Source organism: Balaenoptera physalus, assembly GCF_965194825.1.
Source record: "Balaenoptera physalus genome assembly, contig: HAP1_SCAFFOLD_370, whole genome shotgun sequence".
NCBI lineage: Eukaryota > Metazoa > Chordata > Mammalia > Artiodactyla > Balaenopteridae > Balaenoptera > Balaenoptera physalus.
The window spans coordinates 650,694-666,360 of record NW_028126311.1 but is presented as its reverse complement, the minus strand read 5'-3'; the positions used below and the strand labels follow the sequence as shown (position 1 = coordinate 666,360).

General features: G+C 44.8%; 1 long non-coding RNA gene across 1 annotated transcript; it reads left to right on the top strand.

Moving 5' to 3' along the window:
• Positions 1–12,648: 12,648 nt before the first annotated feature.
• LOC309653489 lies at positions 12,649–15,076 on the top strand. The gene is made up of 2 exons (XR_014259219.1): positions 12,649–13,110; positions 14,866–15,076. It is a non-coding gene; the product is annotated as an uncharacterized lncRNA (long non-coding RNA).
• Positions 15,077–15,667: the final 591 nt, after the last annotated feature.

Here is a 15,667-nt window from a genome sequence, read left to right as displayed (position 1 = left end):
GAAAGGCAAATCAGCGCTACAAAGAAGTCTCGCTTCCCATCGGTCAAAAGGGCCATGCTGAATAAAGTGTCAAAACCAGAAATGCAAGAGAGGCCATGGAGAAACGGGAGCCTGGCTACGCTGATGGGCGGGATGTAAATTGCCAACAGCCACTCTGGAGAAGTGCACGGTGTGTCCTGAAACATCTAAAAAACTCAGCTTAGGGAGCATAGGGCACTTCCACTCATGGGCGTATAAATTGGGAAAACTAAAAATCAGCAAGACACAGGCACCCCAAAGTTTAGGGCTGCTCTGTTGACAAGAACCTCCACTTCGTTACACCTTAAATATCCCAGGAAAGAGAAAAATGGATAAAGAAGTTGTGGTCCTTATGTACAATGGAATATCACTCAGCCATGAAATCAACGTCATAAGGCTAGTAGCAGCAAGATGAGTGGATTTAGGTAGGACGATTCTAAGTGAAATAAGTCACACAGAAAAAGATACTTATCATAAGATATCACTTATAGAGGGAATATAAAAACCGCTACCCTTGAACTGAATTACAAATCAGAGCAGGGTCACACGTTTAGAAAACACACTATGGCTGCTTAACGGGAAAGGTGAGGTGGGGTGATGCATAAAACAAGGGTTTCAAATTAGCTAAGATACCGTTCCATAAAGCCAATAGGTAATAGACAAGACCTACTCCTTGCTCAGTGAATTGGACTCAACACCCCCTATTCCCCGCCCAAGAATATACCTGACTAGTAAGAATCTTAAAACCTATGCATTGATATCTCTCTGTAAGTGAGTCAAGTGGGTGTAAAGCGGCAAAAACACAGCAGTGAAAAGCAGCTAAACCCCATTATAAAAATCAATTACTTTTAAAAACCCGTGAAACAAAGACAGTGAAAGAGAGAGAAATTCTTACAAAATTCGTTCAGGGGCTGTGATGCCACCTGGATTGACCATATCTAGACCCACAGCTGATTGAGACATAAGGGTGGACACTTTTGCGGCTGAGAGGTTTGGTGAGGTTGGGTGAGGAAACGCAGACCCTTTATATTAATACTGCATGGTACCCATCCCATGGGTCCCAAATCACCAGGTTCAAGGGCATCTTCCTACATCGAAAACATGCATGAGAAACCCAGAAGATGGTACACCGTGTGATCGGGAAAGCTTTCTAAAACGCACCTCATTTCTCAACTCCTTGTGCTCGTGTTCGCCATTCCAGCCACTTTACTAGCAATCTCCCTCCTTGGAGAATCAGCACCTTTAACTTCCTGTTCCGTACAGGTTGCAATTTGTCCTGAGGATGAACGGGAAGAGGGGGAACCAATGAGAGACTAGCTCTAGGTTTTGGGAAAGGCACAGGTCTCTCTATTTTCCATTCAGTAAGAAGAATTAACCGCAGGCTCAGCCTGCCGCCCGGGAGCAGAATAGGGCCTGAAGCAATCCTGCGCTTTTGCGGCCAGCTCCCAAGAAAGCGAGTTGAAAAATGGAGCTCAGGGGCACTGCAATTCACAAACATGCAGACTTATAAATGATGACTCTCGTCCAAAAATATATTGAGGGAAGGCAACGAAGAGGATTTGAAAGCAAGGCAGAATTGCAGGAAACAGATTTCAGGAGGGAGATTCGAATCGCCTTTAAAGCACAGGAAAAGCGGCAAAATCTCGACAATGATGCCCTTGGCCAAAAAGGGCGTATGCGTTTTTTCCTGAATATATTCAGGAAAAAACGCATACGCCCTTTTTGGCCAACCAAGCAACCTGGAAATGCAAATCAGCGCTACAAAGAAGTCTCGCTTCCCATCGGTCAAAAGGGCCATGCTGCATAAAGTGTCAAAACCAGAAAGGCAGGACAGGCCATGGAGAAATGGGAGCCTGGCTACGCTGATGGGCGGGATGTAAATTGCCAACAGCCACTCTGGAGAAGTGTACGGTGTGTCTTGAATCATCTAAAAAAACTCAGCTTAGAGGGCATAGGGCACTGCCACTCATGGGCATATAAATTGGGAAAACAAAAATCAGTAAGACACAGGCACCCCAAAGTTTAGGGCTGCTCTGTCGACAAGAACCTCCACTTCGTTACACCTTAAATATCCCAGGAAAGAGAAAAATGGATAAAGAAGTTGTGGTCCTTACGTACAATGGAATATCACTCAGCCATGAAATCAACGTCATAAGGCTAGTAGCAGCAAGATGAGTGGATTTCGGTAGGACGATTCTAAGTGAAATAAGTCACACAGAAAAAGATACTTATCATAAGATATCACTTATAGAGGGAATATAAAAACCGCTACCCTTGAACTGAATTACAAATCAGAGCAGGGTCACACGTTTAGAAAACACACTATGGCTGCTTAACGGGAAAGGTGAGGTGGGGTGATGCATAAAACAATGGTTTCAAATTAGCTAAGATACCGTTCCATAAAGCCAATAGGTAATAGACAAGACCTACTCCTTGCTCAGTGAATTGGACTCAACACCCCCTATTCCCCGCCCAAGAATATACCTGACTAGTTAGAATCTTAAAACCTATGCATTGATATCTCTCTGTAAGTGAGTCAAGTGGGTGTAAAGCGGCAAAAACACAGCAGTGAAAAGCAGCTAAACCCCATTATAAAAATCAATTAATTTTAAAAACCCGTGAAACAAAGACAGTGAAAGAGAGAGAAATTCTTACAAAATTCGTTCAGGGGCTGTGATGCCACCTGGATTGACCATATCTAGACCGACAGCTGATTGAGACATAAGGGTGGACACTTTTGCGGCTGAGAGGTTTGGTGAGGTTGGGTGAGGAAACGCAGACCCTTTATATTAATACTGCATGGTACCCATCCCATGGGTCCCAAATCTCCAGGTTCAAGGGCATCTTCCTACATCGAAAACATGCATGAGAAACCCAGAAGATGGTACACCGTGTGATCGGGAAAGGTTTCTGAAACGTACCTCATTTCTCATCTCCTTGTGCTCGGGTTCGCCATTCCAGCCGCTTTACTAGCAATCTCCGTCCTTGGAGAATCAGCACCTTTAACCTCCTGTTCCGTACAGGTTGCAATTTGTCCTGAGGATGAACGGGAAGAGGGGGAACCAATGAGAGACTAGCTCTAGGTGTTGGGACAGGCACAGGTCACTCTATTTTCCCATCAGGAAGAAGAATTAACCACAGGCTCAGCATGCCGCCCGGACCAGAATAGGGCCTGAAGCAATCCTGCGTTTTGCGGCCAGCTCCCAAGAAAGCGAGTTGAAAAATGGAGCTCAGGGGCACTGCAATTCACAAACCTGCAGACTTATAAATGATGACTCTCGTCCACAAATATATTGAGGGAAGGCAACGAAGAGGATTTGAAAGCAAGGCAGAATTGCAGGAAACAGATTTCAGGAGGGAGATTCGAATCACCTTTAAAGCACAGGAAAAGCGGCAAAACCTCGACAATGATGCCCTTGGCCAAAAAGGGCGTATGCGGTTTTTCCTGAATATATTCAGGAAAAAACGCATACGCCCTTTTTGGCCAACCAAGCAACCTGGAAAGGCAAATCAGCGCTACAAAGAAGTCTCGCTTCCCATCGGTCAAAAGGGCCATGCTGCATAAAGTGTCAAAACCAGAAAGGCAGGACAGGCCATGGAGAAATGGGAGCCTGGCTACGCTGATGGGCGGGATGTAAATTGCCAACAGCCACTCTGGAGAAGTGCACGGTGTGTCCTGAAACATCTAAAAAAATCAGCTTAGGGAGCATAGGGCACTTCCACTCATGGGCGTATAAATTGGGAAAACTAAAAATCAGCAAGACACAGGCACCCCAAAGTTTAGGGCTGCTCTGTTGACAAGAACCTCCACTTCGTTACACCTTAAATATCCCAGGAAAGAGAAAAATGGATAAAGAAGTTGTGGTCCTTATGTACAATGGAATATCACTCAGCCATGAAATCAACGTCATAAGGCTAGTAGCAGCAAGATGAGTGGATGTAGGTAGGACGATTCTAAGTGAAATAAGTCACACAGAAAAAGATACTTATCATAAGGTATCACTTATAGAGGGAATATAAAAACCGCTACGCTTGAACTGAATTACAAATGAGAGCAGGGTCACACGTTTAGAAAACACACTATGTTTGCTTAACGGGAAAGGTGAGGTGGGGTGATGCATAAAACAAGGGTTTCAAATTAGCTCAGATACCGTTCCATAAACCCAATAGGTAGTAGACAAGACCTACTCCTTGCTCAGTGAATTGGACACAACACCCCCTATTCACAGCCCAAGAATATAACTGACTAGTAAGAATCTTAAAACCTATGCATTGATATCTCTATGTAAGTGAGTCAAGTGGGTGTAAAGCGGCAAAAACACAACAGTGAAAAGCAGGTAAACCCCATTATAAAAATCAATTACTTTTAAAAACCCGTGAAATAAAGACAGTGAAAGAGAGAGAAATTCTTAAAAAATTCGTTCAGGGGCTGTGATGCCACCTTGATTGACCATATCTAGACCCACAGCAGATTGAGACATAAGGGTGGACACTCTTGGGGCTGAGTGGTTTGGTGAGGTTGGGTGAGCAAACGCAGACCCTTTAAAATAATACTGCGTTGTACCCAGCCCATGGGTCCCAAATCTCCAGGTTAAAGGGCATCTTCCTTCATCGAAAACATGCATGAGAAACCCAGAAGATGGTACACCGTGTAATCGGGAAAGGTTTCCAAAACGCACCTCATTTCTCATCTCCTTGAGCTCGGGTTCGCCATTCCAGCTGCTTTACTAGCAATCTCCCTCCTTGGAGAATCAGCACCTTTAACCTCCTGTTCTGTACAGGTTGCAATTTGTCCTGAGGATGAACGGGAAGAGGGGGAACCAATGAGAGACTAGCTCTAGGTGTTGGGACAGGCACAGGTCACTCTATTTTCCCAGCAGGAAGAAGAATTAACCACAAGCTCAGCCTGCCGCCCGGGACCAGAATAGGGCTTGAAGCAATCCTGCGCTTTTGCGGCCAGCTGCCAAAAAAGCGAGTTGAAAAATGGAGCTCAGGGGCACTGCATTTCACAAACCTGCAGAGTTATTAATGATGACTCTCGTCCACAAATATATTGAGGGAAGGCAACGAAGAGGATTTGAAAGCAAGGCAGAATTGAAGGAAACAGATTTCAGGAGGGAGATTCGAATCGCCTTTAAAGCACAGGAAAAGCGGCAAAACCTCGACAATGATGCCCTTGGCCAAAAAGGGCGTATGCGTTTTTTCCTGAATATATTCAGGAAAAAACGCATACGCCCTTTTTGGCCAATGAAGCAACCTGGAAAGGCAAATCAGCGCTTCAAAGAAGTCTCGCTTCCCATCGGTCAAAAGGGCCATGCTGAATAAAGTGTCAAAACCAGAAATGCAGGACAGGCCATGGAGAAACGGGAGCCTGGCTACACTGATGGGCGGGATGTAAATTGCCAACAGCCACTCTGGAGAAGTGCACGGTGTGTCCTGAAACATCTAAAAAACTCAGCTTAGGGAGCATAGGGCACTTCCACTCATGGGCGTATAAATTGGGAAAACAAAAATCAGCAAGACACAGGCACCCCAAAGTTTAGGGCTGCTCTGTTGACAAGCACCTCCACTTCGTTACACCTTAAATATCCCAGGAAAGAGAAAAATGGATAAAGAAGTTGTGGTCCTTATGTACAATGGAATATCACTCAGCCATGAAATCAACGTCATAAGGCTAGAAGCAGCATGATGAGTGGATTTAGGTACCACGATACTAAGTGAAATAAGTCACACAGAAAAAGACACTTATCATAAGATATCACTTATAGAGGGAATGTAAAAACCTCTACCCTTGAACTGAATTACAAAACAGAATAGAGTCACACGTTTAGAAAACACACTACGGCTGCTTAACGGGAAAGGTGAGGTGGGGTGATGCATAAAACAAGGGTTTCAAATTAGCTCAGATACCGTTCCATAAACCCAATATGTAATAGACAAGACCTACTCCTTGCTCAATGAATTGGACTCAACACCCCCTATTCACAGCGCAAGAATATATCTGCCTAGTAAGAATCTTAAAACCTATGTATTGATAACTCTCTGTAGGTGAGTCAAGTGGGTGTAAAGTGGCAGAAACACAGTAGTGAAAAGCTGCTAAACCGCATTATAAAAATCAATTACTTTTAAAAACCCGTGAAACAAAGACAGTGAAAGAGAGAGAAATTCTTACAAAGTTCGCTCAGGGGCTGTGATGCCACCTGTATTGACCATATCTAGACCCACAGCTGATTGAGACATAAGGGTGGACACTCTTGGGGCTGAGAGGTTTGGTGAGGTTGGGTGAGCAAACGCAGACCCTTTAAAGTAATACTGCGTGGTCCCCATCCCATGGGTCCCAAATCTCCAGGTTCAAGGGCATCTTCCTATATCGAAAACAAGCATGAGAAACCCAGAAGATGGTACACTGTGTGATCGGGAAAGGTTTCCAAAACGCACCTCATTTCTCATCTCCTTGTTCTTGGGTTCGCCATTCCAGCCGCTTTACTAGCAATCTCCGTCCTTGGAGAATCAGCACCTTAACCTCCTGTTTCGAACAGGTTGCAATTTGTCCTGAGGATGAACGGGAAGAGGGGGAACCAATGAGAGACTAGCTCTAGGTGTTGGGACAGGCACAGGTCACTCTATTTTCCCATCAGGAAGAAGAATTAACCACAGGCTCAGCCTGCCGCCTGGGACCAGAATAGGGCCTGAGGCAATCCTGCGCTTTTGCGGCCAGCGCCCAAGAAAGCGAGTTGAAAAATGGAGCTCAGGGACACTGCAATTCACAAACCTGCAGACTTATAAATGATGACTCTCGTCCACAAATATATTGAGGGAAGGCAACGAAGAGGATTTGAAAGCAAGGCAGAATTGCAGGAAACAGATTTCAGGAGGGAGATTCGAATCGCCTTTAAAGCACAGGAAAAGCGGCAAAACCTCGACAATGATGCCCTTGGCCAAAAAGGGCGTATGCGTTTTTTCCTGAATATATTCAGGTAAAAACGCATACGCCCTTTTTGGCCAACCAAGCAACCTGGAAAGGCAAATCAGCGCTACAAAGAAGTCTCGCTTCCCATCTGTCAAAAGGGCCATGCTGAATAAAGTGTCAAAACCAGAAATGCAGGACAGGCCATGGAGAAACGGGAGCCTGGCTACGCTGATGGGCGGGATGTAAATTGCCAACAGCCACTCTGGAGAAGTGCATGGTGTGTCCTGAAACATCTAAAAAACTCAGCTTAGGGAGCATAGGGCACTTCCACTCATGGGCGTATAAACTGGGAAAACTAAAAATCAGCAAGACAGAGGCACCCCAAAGTTTAGGGCTTCTCTGTTGACAAGAACCTCCACTTCGTTACACCTTAAATATCACAGGAAAGAGAAAAATGGATAAAGAAGTTGTGGTCCTTATGTACAATGGAATATCACTCAGCCATGAAATCAACGTCATAAGGCTAGTAGCAGCATGATGAGTGGATTTAGATACGACGATTCTAAGTGAAATAAGTCACACAGAAAAAGACACTTGTCATAAGATATCACTTATAGAAGGAATTTAAAAACCGCTATCCTTGAACTGAATTACAAAACAGAATAGAGTCATACGTTTAGAAAACACACTATGGCTGCTTAACGGGAAAGGTGAGGTAGGGTGATGCACAAAACAAGGGTTTCAAATTAGCTCAGATACCGTTCCATAAACCCAATATGTAATAGACAAGACCTACTCCTTGCTCAATGAATTGGACTCAAAACCCCCTATTCACCGCCCAAGAATATATCTGACTAGTAAGAATCTTAAAACTTATGTGTTGATAACTCTCTGTAAGTGAGTCAAGTGGGTGTAAAGCGGAAGAAACACAGCAGTGAAAAGCTGCTAAACCCCATTATAAAAATCAATTAAATTTAAAAACCCGTGAAACAAAGACAGTGAAAGAGAGAGAAATTCTTACAAAGTTCGCTCAGGGGCTGTGATGCAACCTGGATTGACCATATCTAGACCCACAGCTGATTGAGACATAAGGGTGGACACTCTTGGGGCTGAGAGGTTTGGTGAGGTTGGGTGAGCAAACGCAGACCCTTTAAAGTAATACTGCGTGGTACCCATCCCATGGGTCCCAAATCTCCAGGTTCAAGGGCATCTTCCTACATCGAAAACATGCATGAGAAACCCAGAAGATGGTACACCGTGTGATCGGGAAAGGTTTCCAAAACGCACCTCATTTCTCATCTCCTTGTTCTTGGGTTCGCCATTCCAGCCGCTTTACTAGCAATCTCCGTCCTTGGAGAATCAGCACCTTAACCTCCTGTTCCGTACAGGTTGCAATTTGTCCTGAGGATGAACGGGAAGAGGGGGAACCAATGAGGGACTAGCTCTAGGTGTTGGGACAGGCACAGGTCACTCTATTTTCCCATCAGGAAGAAGAATTAACCACAGGCTCAGCCTGCCGCCCGGGAGCAGAATAGGGCCTGAAGCAATCCTGCGCTTTTGCGGCCAGCTCCCAAGAAAGCGAGTTGAAAAATGGAGCTCAGGGGCACTGCAATTCACAAACATGCAGACTTATAAATGATGACTCTCGTCCAAAAATATATTGAGGGAAGGCAACGAAGAGGATTTGAAAGCAAGGCAGAATTGCAGGAAACAGATTTCAGGAGGGAGATTCGAATCGCCTTTAAAGCACAGGAAAAGCGGCAAAATCTCGACAATGATGCCCTTGGCCAAAAAGGGCGTATGCGTTTTTTCCTGAATATATTCAGGAAAAAACGCATACGCCCTTTTTGGCCAACCAAGCAACCTGGAAATGCAAATCAGCGCTACAAATAAGTCTCGCTTCCCATCGGTCAAAAGGGCCATGCTGCATAAAGTGTCAAAACCAGAAAGGCAGGACAGGCCATGGAGAAATGGGAGCCTGGCTACGCTGATGGGCGGGATGTAAATTGCCAACAGCCACTCTGGAGAAGTGTACGGTGTGTCTTGAATCATCTAAAAAAACTCAGCTTAGAGGGCATAGGGCACTGCCACTCATGGGCATATAAATTGGGAAAACAAAAATCAGTAAGACACAGGCACCCCAAAGTTTAGGGCTGCTCTGTCGACAAGAACCTCCACTTCGTTACACCTTAAATATCCCAGGAAAGAGAAAAATGGATAAAGAAGTTGTGGTCCTTACGTACAATGGAATATCACTCAGCCATGAAATCAACGTCATAAGGCTAGTAGCAGCAAGATGAGTGGATTTCGGTAGGACGATTCTAAGTGAAATAAGTCACACAGAAAAAGATACTTATCATAAGATATCACTTATAGAGGGAATATAAAAACCGCTACCCTTGAACTGAATTACAAATCAGAGCAGGGTCACACGTTTAGAAAACACACTATGGCTGCTTAACGGGAAAGGTGAGGTGGGGTGATGCATAAAACAATGGTTTCAAATTAGCTAAGATACCGTTCCATAAAGCCAATAGGTAATAGACAAGACCTACTCCTTGCTCAGTGAATTGGACTCAACACCCCCTATTCCCCGCCCAAGAATATACCTGACTAGTTAGAATCTTAAAACCTATGCATTGATATCTCTCTGTAAGTGAGTCAAGTGGGTGTAAAGCGGCAAAAACACAGCAGTGAAAAGCAGCTAAACCCCATTATAAAAATCAATTAATTTTAAAAACCCGTGAAACAAAGACAGTGAAAGAGAGAGAAATTCTTACAAAATTCGTTCAGGGGCTGTGATGCCACCTGGATTGACCATATCTAGACCGACAGCTGATTGAGACATAAGGGTGGACACTTTTGCGGCTGAGAGGTTTGGTGAGGTTGGGTGAGGAAACGCAGACCCTTTATATTAATACTGCATGGTACCCATCCCATGGGTCCCAAATCTCCAGGTTCAAGGGCATCTTCCTACATCGAAAACATGCATGAGAAACCCAGAAGATGGTACACCGTGTGATCGGGAAAGGTTTCTGAAACGTACCTCATTTCTCATCTCCTTGTGCTCGGGTTCGCCATTCCAGCCGCTTTACTAGCAATCTCCGTCCTTGGAGAATCAGCACCTTTAACCTCCTGTTCCGTACAGGTTGCAATTTGTCCTGAGGATGAACGGGAAGAGGGGGAACCAATGAGAGACTAGCTCTAGGTGTTGGGACAGGCACAGGTCACTCTATTTTCCCATCAGGAAGAAGAATTAACCACAGGCTCAGCATGCCGCCCGGACCAGAATAGGGCCTGAAGCAATCCTGCGTTTTGCGGCCAGCTCCCAAGAAAGCGAGTTGAAAAATGGAGCTCAGGGGCACTGCAATTCACAAACCTGCAGACTTATAAATGATGACTCTCGTCCACAAATATATTGAGGGAAGGCAACGAAGAGGATTTGAAAGCAAGGCAGAATTGCAGGAAACAGATTTCAGGAGGGAGATTCGAATCACCTTTAAAGCACAGGAAAAGCGGCAAAACCTCGACAATGATGCCCTTGGCCAAAAAGGGCGTATGCGGTTTTTCCTGAATATATTCAGGAAAAAACGCATACGCCCTTTTTGGCCAACCAAGCAACCTGGAAAGGCAAATCAGCGCTACAAAGAAGTCTCGCTTCCCATCGGTCAAAAGGGCCATGCTGCATAAAGTGTCAAAACCAGAAAGGCAGGACAGGCCATGGAGAAATGGGAGCCTGGCTACGCTGATGGGCGGGATGTAAATTGCCAACAGCCACTCTGGAGAAGTGCACGGTGTGTCCTGAAACATCTAAAAAAATCAGCTTAGGGAGCATAGGGCACTTCCACTCATGGGCGTATAAATTGGGAAAACTAAAAATCAGCAAGACACAGGCACCCCAAAGTTTAGGGCTGCTCTGTTGACAAGAACCTCCACTTCGTTACACCTTAAATATCCCAGGAAAGAGAAAAATGGATAAAGAAGTTGTGGTCCTTATGTACAATGGAATATCACTCAGCCATGAAATCAACGTCATAAGGCTAGTAGCAGCAAGATGAGTGGATGTAGGTAGGACGATTCTAAGTGAAATAAGTCACACAGAAAAAGATACTTATCATAAGGTATCACTTATAGAGGGAATATAAAAACCGCTACGCTTGAACTGAATTACAAATGAGAGCAGGGTCACACGTTTAGAAAACACACTATGTTTGCTTAACGGGAAAGGTGAGGTGGGGTGATGCATAAAACAAGGGTTTCAAATTAGCTCAGATACCGTTCCATAAACCCAATAGGTAGTAGACAAGACCTACTCCTTGCTCAGTGAATTGGACACAACACCCCCTATTCACAGCCCAAGAATATAACTGACTAGTAAGAATCTTAAAACCTATGCATTGATATCTCTATGTAAGTGAGTCAAGTGGGTGTAAAGCGGCAAAAACACAACAGTGAAAAGCAGGTAAACCCCATTATAAAAATCAATTACTTTTAAAAACCCGTGAAATAAAGACAGTGAAAGAGAGAGAAATTCTTAAAAAATTCGTTCAGGGGCTGTGATGCCACCTTGATTGACCATATCTAGACCCACAGCAGATTGAGACATAAGGGTGGACACTCTTGGGGCTGAGTGGTTTGGTGAGGTTGGGTGAGCAAACGCAGACCCTTTAAAATAATACTGCGTTGTACCCAGCCCATGGGTCCCAAATCTCCAGGTTAAAGGGCATCTTCCTTCATCGAAAACATGCATGAGAAACCCAGAAGATGGTACACCGTGTAATCGGGAAAGGTTTCCAAAACGCACCTCATTTCTCATCTCCTTGAGCTCGGGTTCGCCATTCCAGCTGCTTTACTAGCAATCTCCCTCCTTGGAGAATCAGCACCTTTAACCTCCTGTTCTGTACAGGTTGCAATTTGTCCTGAGGATGAACGGGAAGAGGGGGAACCAATGAGAGACTAGCTCTAGGTGTTGGGACAGGCACAGGTCACTCTATTTTCCCAGCAGGAAGAAGAATTAACCACAAGCTCAGCCTGCCGCCCGGGACCAGAATAGGGCTTGAAGCAATCCTGCGCTTTTGCGGCCAGCTGCCAAAAAAGCGAGTTGAAAAATGGAGCTCAGGGGCACTGCATTTCACAAACCTGCAGAGTTATTAATGATGACTCTCGTCCACAAATATATTGAGGGAAGGCAACGAAGAGGATTTGAAAGCAAGGCAGAATTGAAGGAAACAGATTTCAGGAGGGAGATTCGAATCGCCTTTAAAGCACAGGAAAAGCGGCAAAACCTCGACAATGATGCCCTTGGCCAAAAAGGGCGTATGCGTTTTTTCCTGAATATATTCAGGAAAAAACGCATACGCCCTTTTTGGCCAATGAAGCAACCTGGAAAGGCAAATCAGCGCTTCAAAGAAGTCTCGCTTCCCATCGGTCAAAAGGGCCATGCTGAATAAAGTGTCAAAACCAGAAATGCAGGACAGGCCATGGAGAAACGGGAGCCTGGCTACACTGATGGGCGGGATGTAAATTGCCAACAGCCACTCTGGAGAAGTGCACGGTGTGTCCTGAAACATCTAAAAAACTCAGCTTAGGGAGCATAGGGCACTTCCACTCATGGGCGTATAAATTGGGAAAACAAAAATCAGCAAGACACAGGCACCCCAAAGTTTAGGGCTGCTCTGTTGACAAGAACCTCCACTTCGTTACACCTTAAATATCCCAGGAAAGAGAAAAATGGATAAAGAAGTTGTGGTCCTTATGTACAATGGAATATCACTCAGCCATGAAATCAACGTCATAAGGCTAGAAGCAGCATGATGAGTGGATTTAGGTACCACGATACTAAGTGAAATAAGTCACACAGAAAAAGACACTTGTCATAAGATATCACTTATAGAGGGAATGTAAAAACCTCTACCCTTGAACTGAATTACAAAACAGAATAGAGTCACACGTTTAGAAAACACACTACGGCTGCTTAACGGGAAAGGTGAGGTGGGGTGATGCATAAAACAAGGGTTTCAAATTAGCTCAGATACCGTTCCATAAACCCAATATGTAATAGACAAGACCTACTCCTTGCTCAATGAATTGGACTCAACACCCCCTATTCACAGCCCAAGAATATATCTGCCTAGTAAGAATCTTAAAACCTATGTATTGATAACTCTCTGTAGGTGAGTCAAGTGGGTGTAAAGTGGCAGAAACACAGTAGTGAAAAGCTGCTAAACCGCATTATAAAAATCAATTACTTTTAAAAACCCGTGAAACAAAGACAGTGAAAGAGAGAGAAATTCTTACAAAGTTCGCTCAGGGGCTGTGATGCCACCTGTATTGACCATATCTAGACCCACAGCTGATTGAGACATAAGGGTGGACACTCTTGGGGCTGAGAGGTTTGGTGAGGTTGGGTGAGCAAACGCAGACCCTTTAAAGTAATACTGCGTGGTCCCCATCCCATGGGTCCCAAATCTCCAGGTTCAAGGGCATCTTCCTATATCGAAAACAAGCATGAGAAACCCAGAAGATGGTACACTGTGTGATCGGGAAAGGTTTCCAAAACGCACCTCATTTCTCATCTCCTTGTTCTTGGGTTCGCCATTCCAGCCGCTTTACTAGCAATCTCCGTCCTTGGAGAATCAGCACCTTAACCTCCTGTTTCGAACAGGTTGCAATTTGTCCTGAGGATGAACGGGAAGAGGGGGAACCAATGAGAGACTAGCTCTAGGTGTTGGGACAGGCACAGGTCACTCTATTTTCCCATCAGGAAGAAGAATTAACCACAGGCTCAGCCTGCCGCCTGGGACCAGAATAGGGCCTGAGGCAATCCTGCGCTTTTGCGGCCAGCGCCCAAGAAAGGGAGTTGAAAAATGGAGCTCAGGGACACTGCAATTCACAAACCTGCAGACTTATAAATGATGACTCTCGTCCACAAATATATTGAGGGAAGGCAACGAAGAGGATTTGAAAGCAAGGCAGAATTGCAGGAAACAGATTTCAGGAGGGAGATTCGAATCGCCTTTAAAGCACAGGAAAAGCGGCAAAACCTCGACAATGATGCCCTTGGCCAAAAAGGGCGTATGCGTTTTTTCCTGAATATATTCAGGTAAAAACGCATACGCCCTTTTTGGCCAACCAAGCAACCTGGAAAGGCAAATCAGCGCTACAAAGAAGTCTCGCTTCCCATCTGTCAAAAGGGCCATGCTGAATAAAGTGTCAAAACCAGAAATGCAGGACAGGCCATGGAGAAACGGGAGCCTGGCTACGCTGATGGGCGGGATGTAAATTGCCAACAGCCACTCTGGAGAAGTGCATGGTGTGTCCTGAAACATCTAAAAAACTCAGCTTAGGGAGCATAGGGCACTTCCACTCATGGGCGTATAAACTGGGAAAACTAAAAATCAGCAAGACAGAGGCACCCCAAAGTTTAGGGCTTCTCTGTTGACAAGAACCTCCACTTCGTTACACCTTAAATATCACAGGAAAGAGAAAAATGGATAAAGAAGTTGTGGTCCTTATGTACAATGGAATATCACTCAGCCATGAAATCAACGTCATAAGGCTAGTAGCAGCATGATGAGTGGATTTAGATACGACGATTCTAAGTGAAATAAGTCACACAGAAAAAGACACTTGTCATAAGATATCACTTATAGAAGGAATTTAAAAACCGCTATCCTTGAACTGAATTACAAAACAGAATAGAGTCACACGTTTAGAAAACACACTATGGCTGCTTAACGGGAAAGGTGAGGTAGGGTGATGCACAAAACAAGGGTTTCAAATTAGCTCAGATACCGTTCCATAAACCCAATATGTAATAGACAAGACCTACTCCTTGCTCAATGAATTGGACTCAAAACCCCCTATTCACCGCCCAAGAATATATCTGACTAGTAAGAATCTTAAAACTTATGTGTTGATAACTCTCTGTAAGTGAGTCAAGTGGGTGTAAAGCGGAAGAAACACAGCAGTGAAAAGCTGCTAAACCCCATTATAAAAATCAATTAAATTTAAAAACCCGTGAAACAAAGACAGTGAAAGAGAGAGAAATTCTTACAAAGTTCGCTCAGGGGCTGTGATGCAACCTGGATTGACCATATCTAGACCCACAGCTGATTGAGACATAAGGGTGGACACTCTTGGGGCTGAGAGGTTTGGTGAGGTTGGGTGAGCAAACGCAGACCCTTTAAAGTAATACTGCGTGGTACCCATCCCATGGGTCCCAAATCTCCAGGTTCAAGGGCATCTTCCTACATCGAAAACATGCATGAGAAACCCAGAAGATGGTACACCGTGTGATCGGGAAAGGTTTCCAAAACGCACCTCATTTCTCATCTCCTTGTTCTTGGGTTCGCCATTCCAGCCGCTTTACTAGCAATCTCCGTCCTTGGAGAATCAGCACCTTAACCTCCTGTTCCGTACAGGTTGCAATTTGTCCTGAGGATGAACGGGAAGAGGGGGAACCAATGAGGGACTAGCTCTAGGTGTTGGGACAGGCACAGGTCACTCTATTTTCCCATCAGGAAGAAGAATTAACCACAGGCTCAGCCTGCCGCCCGGGAGCAGAATAGGGCCTGAAGCAATCCTGCGCTTTTGCGGCCAGCTCCCAAGAAAGCGAGTTGAAAAATGGCGCTCAGGGGCACTGCAATTCACAAACCTGCAGACTTATAAATGATGACTCTCGTCCACAAATATATTGAGGGAAGACAACGAAGAGGATTTGAAAGCAAGGCAGAATTG